Source organism: Canis aureus, chromosome 13 (assembly GCF_053574225.1).
Source record: "Canis aureus isolate CA01 chromosome 13, VMU_Caureus_v.1.0, whole genome shotgun sequence".
In the NCBI taxonomy this organism is placed as follows: Eukaryota; Metazoa; Chordata; class Mammalia; order Carnivora; family Canidae; genus Canis; species Canis aureus.
In genome coordinates this window covers 55,950,083-55,962,504 of record NC_135623.1, presented here as the reverse complement: position 1 = coordinate 55,962,504, position 12,422 = coordinate 55,950,083, and the positions used below count along the sequence as shown (strand labels likewise).

The 12,422-nt window shown below is 39.6% G+C and overlaps 1 long non-coding RNA gene across 3 annotated transcripts in view; it reads left to right on the top strand.

Annotated features, from left to right (window-relative positions):
* Positions 1 to 12,422, top strand: part of LOC144282544 (uncharacterized) — an 85,518-nt gene that overhangs the window by 54,783 nt on the left and 18,313 nt on the right. For all 3 annotated transcript variants that reach the window (XR_013351005.1, XR_013351007.1, XR_013351004.1), the window contains one exon: positions 2,737 to 2,856. This is a non-coding gene — a long non-coding RNA (uncharacterized LOC144282544). The remainder of the gene's footprint in view (positions 1 to 2,736; positions 2,857 to 12,422) is intronic.

Here is a 12,422-nt window from a genome sequence, read left to right as displayed (position 1 = left end):
GAAATATCAGAAAGGGAGACAGAACGTAAAGACTGCTAACTCTGGGAAATGAACTAGGGGTGGTAGAAGGGGAGGAGGGCGGGGGGTGGGGTGAATGGGTGACGGGCACTGAGGGGGGCACTTGACAGGATGAGCACTGGGTGTTATTCTGTATGTTGGTAAATTGAACACCAATAAAAAATAAATTTATTATAAAAAAAAGAAAAATGGTCCCAATAGATTTGCTCAAGGCAAGATAGCCACAAACCTTCAATTTATAAAAAATGCACTATGTGTGAAGCACAGTAAAGTGAAGTGCAATGAGTCAAATATGCCTGTATTTGCTTCTGGCATGAGTCTTTAAAAGCTACCCACACAAATAAAATGGAGATAACAAGACTTATTTCACAGACCTGTTAAAGGTAAAATGAAATCACATAGGTGAAATCTCTTTATGCATAAAAATGTTGGGTACCGTTAATATGGGTATCATCATTATGATCATCATCTTTCATTTTCTACCAGCAAAGTTCCTGAATAGTTATTTATTGTTAGAAGTGTTGATAGCTGTACAAATGCAAACTGTAATTGAGCAAGTAAATGGTAAAAACAAGAAATGACTCTTTTAAAGCTATAATCATTCCAGAAATGTGGTAAAAGATCAGTTGAAATACTGTATTTGAAAAAAAAAAAGAAGAAAAAGAAAAAAAAATAATGTATTTGAAGGTACTTTGAAAACAAAATGCTGTGTGATAATAATGTGCTGTTATCTCAGCCCTACAGGTCACTGCATCTTAGATGTTGTCGGTTCACACATATGTTTTGTTTCAGAGCTTATAAATATCTGATAATTTTTCTTTAATTTTTAAAAATATTTTGTTTATTTATTTATTTATTTATTTGAGAGAGTAAGCATGAGAGGGGCAAAGGGAGAGAGGGAGAGGGAGAGGGAGAAGCAGACTCCCCGCTTAGCATGGAGCCCACCACAGGGCTCAATCCTAGGATCCTGAGAACATAACGTGAGTCAAAGTCAGATGCTTAACTGACTGAGCCACCCAGGCGCCCTTTATTTAATTTTAGGACAAAAAGCCCACAGCCTGTTTTATAGAGTGCAATCTTATACAATAAATGGCTTTATCTTGGTTTTCATTCTCTTTGGCCTCTCAGTGGCATTTAACCACCCTGGCAACCCACTCCTTCAAATTCTTTCCTCCCTTAGGGTCAGTGACACTACATTTCCCTACTGCTTCTTGACTTTTTCAACTACTTTTGATTCCCCTCTCTTTCCTTCCAACTCCTAACTTTGAGGATGACTCACCCAGAACTCTAATCCCCACCCCCTCTGTCTCTGTCTCTTTCTCTCTCTCTCTCTCCTCAGTTCTTGTAAAATTCACTCATTCTTATCTATCTTGCATCAGTCCAAGTTCCACCTTCCATGTTATTTTGACATGTACATGAGGACACTACCTCATTTTCAATATCTTCAAAAATTCATAATCTCCGTTATTCCAATTTGGCTGCCTTTGCAAATGCCCAGTTTCAGTTGATGGTGCTGCCATTGTTCCTATGTCCCCACCTTCACTATTACTTCCCTCTGTTGCAAATCTGTTTTCCAGGCTCCAAGTACTCTAATGCCTTCAAGACTCACTGCTATCTGCTCTCTTGAAGACCACCACACCAGCCCAGGCTCTCATCATCTCCCTACACATCCTTATAGCTGGTCTCTCTCTTAAAAAAAAAAAAAAAAAAAAAAAAAAGTGTGGGTCCTGAATCCACAATCCCAAGATCAAGACCAGAGCCGAGATCAAGAGTTTGATGCTCAACCAACTGAGCCACCCAGGTGCCCCATAGCTGATCTCTTTGATTCTAGACTCTCCCCATTCCTGTCTGTCCTGTGGGCTGCAACTAAATCAATTCCTTAAAATGCTTTTTTGTGAGTTCCATCAAAGCAAGAGCTCTTGCCCGAATATCTGACACAGTGCCCGCACATATTATGGCTCTTGACTGATTGCCATTCCCGTGTTAGGGGAATTGTTTCAGAGGGTGTGTGTCTCGTGTGTGTGTGTGTGTGTGTGTGTGATATCAACTTCAGTCTCCTTAGTTTAACCAGTTTTCTATAATATGAATTATTCATCCCATCTTATTTCTAATTGCTTTTTAGAGTAAACCACTTACTCAAGCCAATCGTTTTCCTTTTATAAACTTAGCGCACTGGGCAGCCCCAGTGGCTCAGCAGTTTAGCGCCGCCTTCAGCCCTGGGCGTGATCTTGGAGACCCGGGATCGAGTCCCACATCAGGCTCCCTGCATGGAGCCTGCTTCTCCCTCTGCCTGTGTCTCTGCCTCTCTCTCCTTCTGTGTCTCTCATAAATAAATAAATAAATAAATAAATAAATAAATAAATAAATAAATATCTTAAATAAAATAAAATAAACATAGTGCACTGATAATTAAGACTAAACTGTTTAGCAATCATTAATTCTCTACTATCAATGTAATTCATCTTCCTAACTAGATTATAATATCCTGAAAGCCTGAAAGTATTAACTGGCTGCTAGAGAATAGTCTTTTGACCTACTCTTTTCACCATAAATGCTACCTCTGACCCCTCAAGTAAAAAAAAATCTGATACTTATCATTGTGTATTTATAATTACTTCTATATTTATAGATCTATAACATATTTATGTATCTCATGACACCTAACACCATGCTGAGTACCAGTAATCACTTATTAAATATTTGCTGGTTACTACACAGGACTAAGCAGCGTTCTACTTCAATTCACTGCTTGACCTGGAAACTCAATACAAGACAGCATCTTCGTGGCCCAACATTATTATCCTTCTCTGAAGATATAACAGCTTAACCCGTCACAAAGTGAGTCTTTTGATACTGGGACAATAGGGCCCCGAATATTTATTTTAGCTAAAAAAAAAAAAGAGAGAGAAGACGAAAGAGAGAAAGCAATGACAATAGCAGTTGATAAACATGTCTGCACAAATTGTAGGACTTATACTGAGAGACAGCCTCTGAGATGATGCAATGTAATAAAAAAAAAAAAAAAAACTTTTTTTAAAGAGGTGGTGTAGGGCAGCCCAGGTGGCTCAGCAGTTTGGAGCCGCCTTCAGCCCAGGGCCTGATCCTGGAGACCTGGGATCAAGTCCCACGTCGGGCTCCCTGCATGGAACCTGCTTCTCCGTCTGCCTGTGTCTCTGTCTCTCTCTCTCTCTCTGTGTGTCTCTCATGAATAAATAAATAAAATCTTAAAAAAATAAAATAAAGAGGTGGTATAGACCAAGAGAATTTTAGCAGTCCAGTCTTGTCGTTCTTGATATTTTCCTTTTCTTTCTTTCTTCCTTTCTTTTTCCCCCCACAGCAGGAATGACCAGATGATCACCTGGTAGCCCAAAAGAATTAATGGACCTCTTTTCAATTCCTAATTCAAAGCAAGGGAGTTGTTCTGTGTACTTGGTAGAAGCTAACGCATTGTGTCGATGCAGGAAGGAGCCTCAGAAATGGAGTCTTTAAGGCTGTATAATTCTGCATGTATTTGAATAATTAAAACTTATGTGCCCCTCCCCCAGCCATCCTTTTATTCCTAGCACACTGCAGACATTAATGACATGAAGCAATAGTGCACTCGCACACTTTCTGAAACAATTGGGCTAATTGTGAACTTGCCAACTCCTAACAAAAATGCTAGTGTGTATTTCTCTGCAATTGTGCCCAGCTCCACCAAGAGATAGCAACACTTTTGTCTCCAGTGGCCAAGGCTCACAGATGGGTCACTCGGCTGAGGCAGAACTGGGCTATGCTCTTGGCAGAGGGATTGGCGAGTTGGCTGACTGGCTCAGGAACCTGACTGTCCTGATCATCTCCAGCCTCCACAGACACACTCTTCTGACACACAGTCCAACCTTACCACCTCCCCTCCTCATCAGCATTTTCTTTGGAAAAGTTCTTTTTAACCATGTAGCTCATTTTCACTCTGTTTCTTTGATGACTGTACATTTGCATGTCATATGTATTTATATTTTTAAAATCTCTACATATTTGTTATATGTGTTGTATATAAATCCTTTTTATATATTTGTTTTATATAAATATGTTAGAGAGAGAGGGTGGCGGGAGGAGAAAGGGTTTCTCAACCTCAGCTTTCTTAACATTTCAGGTATGATAGTTCTTTGTTGTGAGAGACTGTGCTGTCCCGACAACCAAAAATGTCTCCGGACATTTCCAAATGTTCCCTAGTGGGAAAAATTGTCTCTGGTTGAGAAGCACTGATGTAGAGTAACGTTGAGTGAATTACTTGAATTAAGGTCTGGATGCATATATGTACACAGGCACAATCCACTACAAAGTGCAACTATATAAAAATTGATTGGAACTGAAATATTTCCAACAGAGACTCATTTTTATTTCAAGAAATATAAGACACAACACAATTAGAGTATTAAAAAATTGAACAAATCCTTACATTTTGTTATAATTTGTCCTTCTTAACCAAGTAGATTTGATATATGAGGCTTTTATTTGCAACATCTGAATAGGGGAGAGAAATGTTTCCAGCAACTCTCCTATACTGCCATACTAGAAGCTTTTACTGTATACCTAGATCCTTGAAAGCATTTTTAAATGAGATGGCTCATGCAGCATGGTATCATGTACAGATGTGCTAGTTTTCAAAACTTTCAATAATTATTATTATCTTATTGTATCCACATAACTATCCCTGGACATATAAATTATTATTTCTCTTTTATGGATGAAGCTCACGGAGGTTAAGGAGCTTCCACAAGGTCACATGAACAGAATGTGCCATAGCTACCTCTAGAACCCAGATCTTTCTTATCTCAAGTCCTGTGTTTAAGCCATTTGTTTTTACTCCCATAATAAGTAAATCAAAGCCAGGAGAAGAAAAAAATTATCCAAAAATCCCAGAGAGGTGGCTTCGTTGGCCCCACTATGGTTTTTGCAAAGGAGTGATAGTGGCTGTGACATGAAGTACTCTCTCACTTGGGGTTAAATCTTGCTCACTGTGGCTTTGGGAATGTCATCCCATCACTGCTCCTTCAAGGAGTTCTTCCGTTAAGTGTCTTCCGGGAGTGTGTTAGAAAACCTGCATTCAGCCCACACCAGGAATAGGATGACTTCCAAATTACACTTTAATCTATTAGGATGTGACACAGGGTGGGTTACTGTGGGGATTGGTAATAAGGGAGGATCCAGAAGAGATGTCAGAGTCTAACAGTGGGATTACAGGGTAGGCCAAAGGGGATTAGGACTGGAAGGTAAAATAGGAGGGGAGTAAGGCTGGAGGAGGTAAAGATGTACAGCCTAAACCAGGCAGAGAGGCACGCTTCTAGGTCAAGGAGGCAAAGGGAGAGTTATCTTCTCCATCCCTGGGGATGTTACTTAAATTTGCACCATGTTACAAAGGACTATATTAGTTTGCTAGGGATACCATATCAAAGGACCACAGGCCAGATGGCTAAAACAACTAATTTATTTTCTCACACTCCTGCAGACTAGAAGTCTGAGACAAGGTGTTAGCAGAGTTGCCTCCCTCTCTGGACTCTGGGGAAGAATCTGTTCCATATCTGTCCCCTAGTTTCTGGTGGTTTGTTGGAAACCTTTCGTGTTCTTGACCTATACAGAACCATCACCCTGATCTCCGCTTCAACTTTACATGGCATTCTCACTGTGTGAATGTTTGTCTCCAAATTTGATCTAACGATTCATTAACTTGATATCATCTGTAAAGACCCGCTCTCTGAATAAGGTCACATTCTGAGGTCCTGCGGGTTAGGATTTCAACATACAAATTTTATTGACATAATTCCACCCATAACAGGATCTAAGTTGTATTGGATGCCTATAAATGAACAATCAAATCCTCCTTCCATCCTCTTCTTCGGCCCTGACCCAGCAGAACTGACACAAGATCCCCCACTCCAAGTTTAGACACTGGTGGGACTGCTACATTTTAACAGCTGATGAGTCAACGACGAAGTCATTACCTTGCCTCCAGGGGAACTAACACAGATCTACTGTGGGTGCCTTTTAAAGCACAAGTCCAGTCTCTAGATATTGTAATTGCTTCTTCTGAGTTAAGGACATTAAAACAGATATCTTTCAAAAAAAAAAATAGATACTAGAGGTAAAAAGGAATACCAACACATTTTAAAGTAAACATTTTGAAAGACTTAGACTATGTGCCAGTGACCCAGAAGTAATTAAGACATAATTAAGGTGCACTGTAGCGTAGGGACAGAGTTAATTCATACACATTAAAATGGAACCCAATCATATATTTAAGCCTTTGGAGCTTACATGAAGAAATCCTCAGAGTTCTAACCAAAATCAAATGAGCATCTACAGGAGAATTTTTGCCTTTGGATAATAGCTGTTGTGTTTGTCCTGTGCTATTCAACACTTCCTGGCAACAGCCTCAGGCCCCCTGCCCCCAGAGGAACCCATGTAACCCAGGCTGGGTTGATCATCCCCAACCCCACCATCCACCCCATTTCAGTGACAGACCAGGATGCACAGGTGAATCAAACAAAGTCATTCCAAGTCCCTACCCAGAATTTTCTACTGAAATTTTAGGGAGGAAGTTCACTCTTGCCTTTTGGGTCACATGCAGGAAGAATGTAAATCTCAAGCTGTCAGAAGCCATGTTCCCTACCAACAGGGTAAAGGACAGAAGGATAAAATAATAAGTCCTGGTGGCCTTGAGACCCATTAGAATCTCCAAGAACCCAGAGTTGCACCTGGTTCTAGCTTTTCTTTTTATTTTAGTTTTAATTGTTTTTTTTTAATAATAGCTTTATTGATATATGATTGAGGTATAATGAAGATAAACCATAAAATTCACCCATTCAAAGCATACCGTTCAATGGTTTAAAAACACCTGAGCACCTGGGTGGCTCAGTTGGTTGAGTCCCCAATTCTTGATTCTAGCTCAGGTCATGATCTCAGGGTCCTGGGATTAACCCTCATGTTGGGCTCCCCACTCAGCAGGGAGTCTGCTTGGGGATTCTGATTCTCTCTCTCTCTCTCTCTCTCTCTCTCTCTCTCTCTCTCCCTTTGCCCCTCCTCCCACTTGTACATGTGCCCGCACTGGTGCATGTGCTCTTTTACTCTCTCTCTCTCTCTCTCTCTCTCTCAAATAAATAAATAAATCTTAAGGGGAAAAAAAGACCATATGACCTTTGCCAGTATCTAACTTTATTTTTTTAAAGATTTTATTTATTTATTCATGAGAGACAGAGGCAGAGACACAGGCAGAGGGAGAAGCAGGCTCCATGCATGGAGCCTGATGTGGGACTTGATCCCAGGTCTCCAGGATCAGGCCCTGGGCTGAAGGAGGTGCTAAACCGCTGAGCCACCCAGGCTGCCCAGTATCTAACTTTAGAACATTTTCATCACACCAAAAAGACACCCCCATCCCCATTAACACTCACTGCCCATTCCCCCTTCCCCAGTCTCTGGCAACCATCAGTTTGCTTTCTGGCTGTGTGGATTTTGCCTTTTCCAGACATTTTTACTGTTCTCTCACACTGTTTTAAAATTGTTTTCAGGGCAGCCCTGGTGGCGCAGCGGTTTAGCGCTGCCTGCAGCTCAGGGTATGATCCTGGAGACCTTGGATCGAGTCCCGCGTCAGGCTCTCTGCATGGAGCCTGCTTCTCCCTCTGCCTGTGTCTCTGCCTCTCTCTGTGTGTGTGTCTCTATGAATTTAAAAAAAAAAAATTTTTTTTAAATAAAATTGTTTTCAAGTCTGCTTCCCTAACTAAGGCAAGGGATGTCCTGCAAGGATACCAGAGGTAACCGACAGGCATTCAAAGGAAAGCCTGCAAGGGGCTTTCCCTTCTCTCCTATAATTAGGGAGAAGAGGACCTAAGTAAGTCTCTAGTTTGGAGCTGCCAGTGGGTTCATGCCTAGAGAGTGGTGAACTTTTGTGTGTGAGTAAAACATACATAACATAGTTTTTAAGTGTGCAGTTGAATGGTATTAAGTGTATTCACCTTGTTGTGCAACCATCATCACCATTCATCCCCAGAACATTCTCATCTTCCCTAACTGAAATTCTGTACCCATTAAACAACTTCCCATTACCACCTTTCCCTCTAAGCCCCAGGAAGCCTCTATTCTACTATCTTTATGAATTTGACTACTTAGGTACTTCATGTAAGTGGAATCATAATATTTGCCCTTTTGTGACTGGATTATTTCACTTGGCATGATATTTTCAAGTTCATCCATGTTGTAACATGTCAGCACTTCATTCCTTTTTCTCCCCCAAATTGTTTCTATTGTGGTAAAATATACATAATATAAAATCTACCATCTTAACCATTTTTAAGTGTGCAATTCACTGGTATTAGACAACATCATAATGTTGTGCTACCATCACTACCATCCACCTTCGAGCTCTTTTCACCTTGTAGAAGTAAAAGGCTACACCCATGAAAGAATACCTCTCCATTCCTTCCTGCCTCCCAGCCCTGGGCAACCATCATTCTACTTTCTGTCTCTATGATTTTTGACTACTCTCTATACTTCATATAAGTGGAAATAGAGAGTACTTATCTTTTTGTGGCTGGCTTATTTCACTTGGAATTATGTCCCCAAGGTTTATCCATATTGTACATATGCCAGAATTTCCTTCCTTTTTAAGACTGAGTAATATTCCATTGTATGTATATACCACATTTTGTTTATCCATTCATCTGTTGAAGGACACTTAGGTTGCTTCCACTTTTTGGCTATTGTGAATAATGTTGCTATTAACATGGGTGTACAAATATCTCTTTGAGACCCTGCTTTCAATTCTTTTGGGAATATACTCAAAAGTGGAATTGCGGGACGCCTGGGTGGCTCAGTGGTTGAGCATCTGCCTTTGGTTCAGGGCGTGATACCAGAATCCCAGGATCGAGTCCCACATTGGGCTCCTTGCATGGAGCTGGCTTCTCCTCCCTGTGCCTCTCTCTATGTCTCTCATGAATAAATAAATAAAACATTTTTTTAAAAGTGGAATTGCTGGAGTATCTGGTAATTCTACTTCTAGTTTTTAAAGGAACCACCATGCTGTTTTCTATAGCAGCTGTACCATTTTACATTCCCACCAACTATTAGTGCACAAGGATTATAATTTCTCCACATCCTTGCAACACTGTTATTTCCTCAGCTTTTTGATAGTCAGCCTAACAGGTGTGAAATGGTATCTCAATGTAGTTTGCTTTGCATTTCCCTAATGATGAGTAATGTTGAACATCTTTTCATGGGCTTTTTTGGCCATTTGCATATCTTTTTGAAGAAGTGTCTATTCAAGTCCTTTGCCATTTTTGAATCATTGTTTATTTTTTGTTATATTTATTAAGTTGTAGGAATTCCCTATATATTCTGGATATTAATTCTTTATTATATATATGATTTGAAAATATTTTCTCCTAAAGTGAGTGACTTGTAGATAACATATAGTTGATCATGTGTATGTTTATTTGTTTGGTTGGTTAGTTGGTTTGACTGATTATGTTTTATTAATCTCTTAACCTTTGTCTTGATTGGAAAACTGAACCCATTTACGTATAATTACTGAAACGGTGGGCAGCCCCGGTGGTGCAGGGGTTTGGCGCCGCCTGCAGCCTGGGGACCTGGGATCGAGTCCCACATCAGGCTCCCTGCATGGAGCCTGCTTCTCCCTCTCTGTCTCAATAAATAAATAAAATCTTTAAAAAAAAAAATTACTGAAAAGGTACTTATGTCATTTTGCTCTTTGTTTTCATATCTTTTTTTTTTAAACACTTCTTTTTCTTTTTTTTTCTTTTTTTTTTTTAATTTATGATAGTCACAGAGAGAGAGAGGCAGAGACACAGGCAGAGGGAGAAGCAGGCTCCATGCACCGGAAGCCCGATGTGGGATTCGATCCCGGGTCTCCAGGATCGCGCCCTGGGCCAAAGGCAGGCGCCAAACCCCTGCGCCACCCAGGGATCCCTGTTTTCATATCTTATAGGTGTTTTTGTCCTTCATTTTCTACATTACTTTTTTTGTGTTTATTTTTTGTAGTAAAATATCCTAATTTTTTCTTCATTTCATTTTATGTATACTCTGCAACTATTTTCTTTGTGGTCACCATGGGGATTACACAATATCCTAAAGTTAAAACATTCTAATTTGAATTTCTGTCACCTTAACTTCAACAACATACGAAAAATTCTGCTCCTTTACAGCTTCATCCCCACCCTTATAGCTATTGATGTCACAAAATTACATCTCTATACATTGCGTGCCCCAAAACATAAGCTAAAATTCTTTTAAATGCATTAGTCTCAGGGTACCTGGGTGCCTCAGTCGATTAGGCACCTGCCTTTAGCTCATGTCATGATCCTGGGGTCCTGGGATCCAGCCCCACATCAGACTCCCTGCTCAGTGGGGAGTCTGCCTCTCCTTCTGCCCCTTTCCCCACTTGCGCTCTGTCTCTCTCTTATTCTTTTTCTCAAAAAAATAAATGAAATCTAAAAAAAAAAAACTTTAAATCAATCAATACATTGGTCTCTTCAGTTATGCAGAAAACAAATGTGAAGTTAGAAACCAAAATTATAACAACACTAGTTTTTAGACTGATAATTTTTTTGCATCTATTAACCCCTTATCATATAGAAAGCAAAAAGTGAAATTACAAACTATTGTTAAAATAATGCTAGCTTTTATAATTGCCCATGTATTTACCTTAACATGTATTTAGCTTTACTTCATACAGTTTCAAGTTGTTGTCTAGTGTCCTTTCACTTCAACCTACAGGACTCCCTTTAGCATTTTTTGCAGAGCAGGTCTAATGGTAATTAATTCCCTCCATTTTTGTTTATCTGGGAATGTCTTAATTTCTCCCTCACTTTCGAAGGATGGTTTTGCCTGATACAGGATTCTTGGTTGACATTTATTCCTTTTTTTTTTTTCATTTTTACCTTTTTGAATGTATCAACTCACTACCTCCTAGCCTCCAAAGTTCTTTTTTTTTTTTTTTTAAGATTTATTTATTTTAAAGAGAGAATGTGTGTGTGCACATGTGCATGCATGGGGGAGAGGTAGAGCAGAGACAGAGAGAGAGAATTTCGAGCAGACTCCCTGCTGAGTGCAGAGCTGACATGGGGCTCAATCTCAAGATCCTGAGAATACGACCTGAGCCAAAACCAAAAGCTGGCCACCCAAACAATTGAGCCACCCAGGTGCCCCTTCCCCAAAGTTTCTAGTGAGAAACCTGCTGATAATCTTACTGAGAATCCCTTGTATGTGACTAGCAACTTTTCTTGCTGCTTTCAAGATTTTCTTTGTCTCTGTCTTGGAAAAGCTTGGTGTAATGTGTATTGGTGTGAGTCTTTTTGAGTTTATATTGGAGTCCGCTGAGTTTCTTAAATGTTTATGCTTATGTCTTTTACCAAATTTGGGAAGTTCTCAGTTATTATTTCTTCAAATATTCTCTTTGCCCCTTTTTCTCTTTCAAGACTTCCCCTCTCTCTGAAACTCTTATAATGTGTACATTGGTCTGCTTGTGGGGGTCCCACAGGTCCCTTAAGTCCTATTCATTTTTCTCAATCTTTTTTCTTTCTGTTTTTCAGACACAATAATTTCCATTACCCTATCTTCAAGTTCACTGATTCTTCTGGCCTCTCAACTCTGCCTTTGAATGCTTCTAGTGAATTTTTTATTTCAGTTATTGTACTTTTCCATTCCAGAATTTCATTTGTTTCCTTTTAGTTTTTCTATCTCTTTGTTTTATTTCCATTTCGTTCAGACATCCTTTTCTTAAGTTTCTCTATGCCTTTTTTATTAGTTCTTTGAGCATCTTTACAACAGTTGTTTTGAAATCTTTGTCTCATGGATTTGCCATCAGCTTTTTTTCAGGAACAATTTCTGTTGATCTATTTCTTTCCTTTAAATTGGCACACTTTCTTATTTCTTTGTATGCCTTATGATTTTTGTTGTTGTGGCTGAAAATTGGACATTTGAATCAATAATGCGTTAACTCTGGAAATCACATTCTCTTCCTTCCCCAGGGTTTGCTGGGGTTTTTTGTTGTTGTTTTTGGTTTTGGTGTTTTTTTTTGTTTTGTTTTGTTTTTTGTTTTTTTTTATTGTTGTAGGCTGTCTCTGTGCCAAGAATCAGCCTGAGATGTAAATTTAAAGTCTTATCAGTTCTTTTCTGAGCCTACACCCTTCCCTGGGCATGTGTTTCTCTCACATTAGTTGCTGTTTTTGAAGGTTCTACTCTTTAATGTCTAGCTCGTAAAAGGGGGGAAAAAAATGAAGGAGGGTAGGGCACCGGCCCTTTAAATTTCCTAGAAGTTACTTCAGTTGGAGCTAGAGGGGCTTACAACAATGAGGGAAGATACAACAACCGAAGCCTGCCTCTTTGTCTACATCTCTAAGATTAGAGCAGCATCA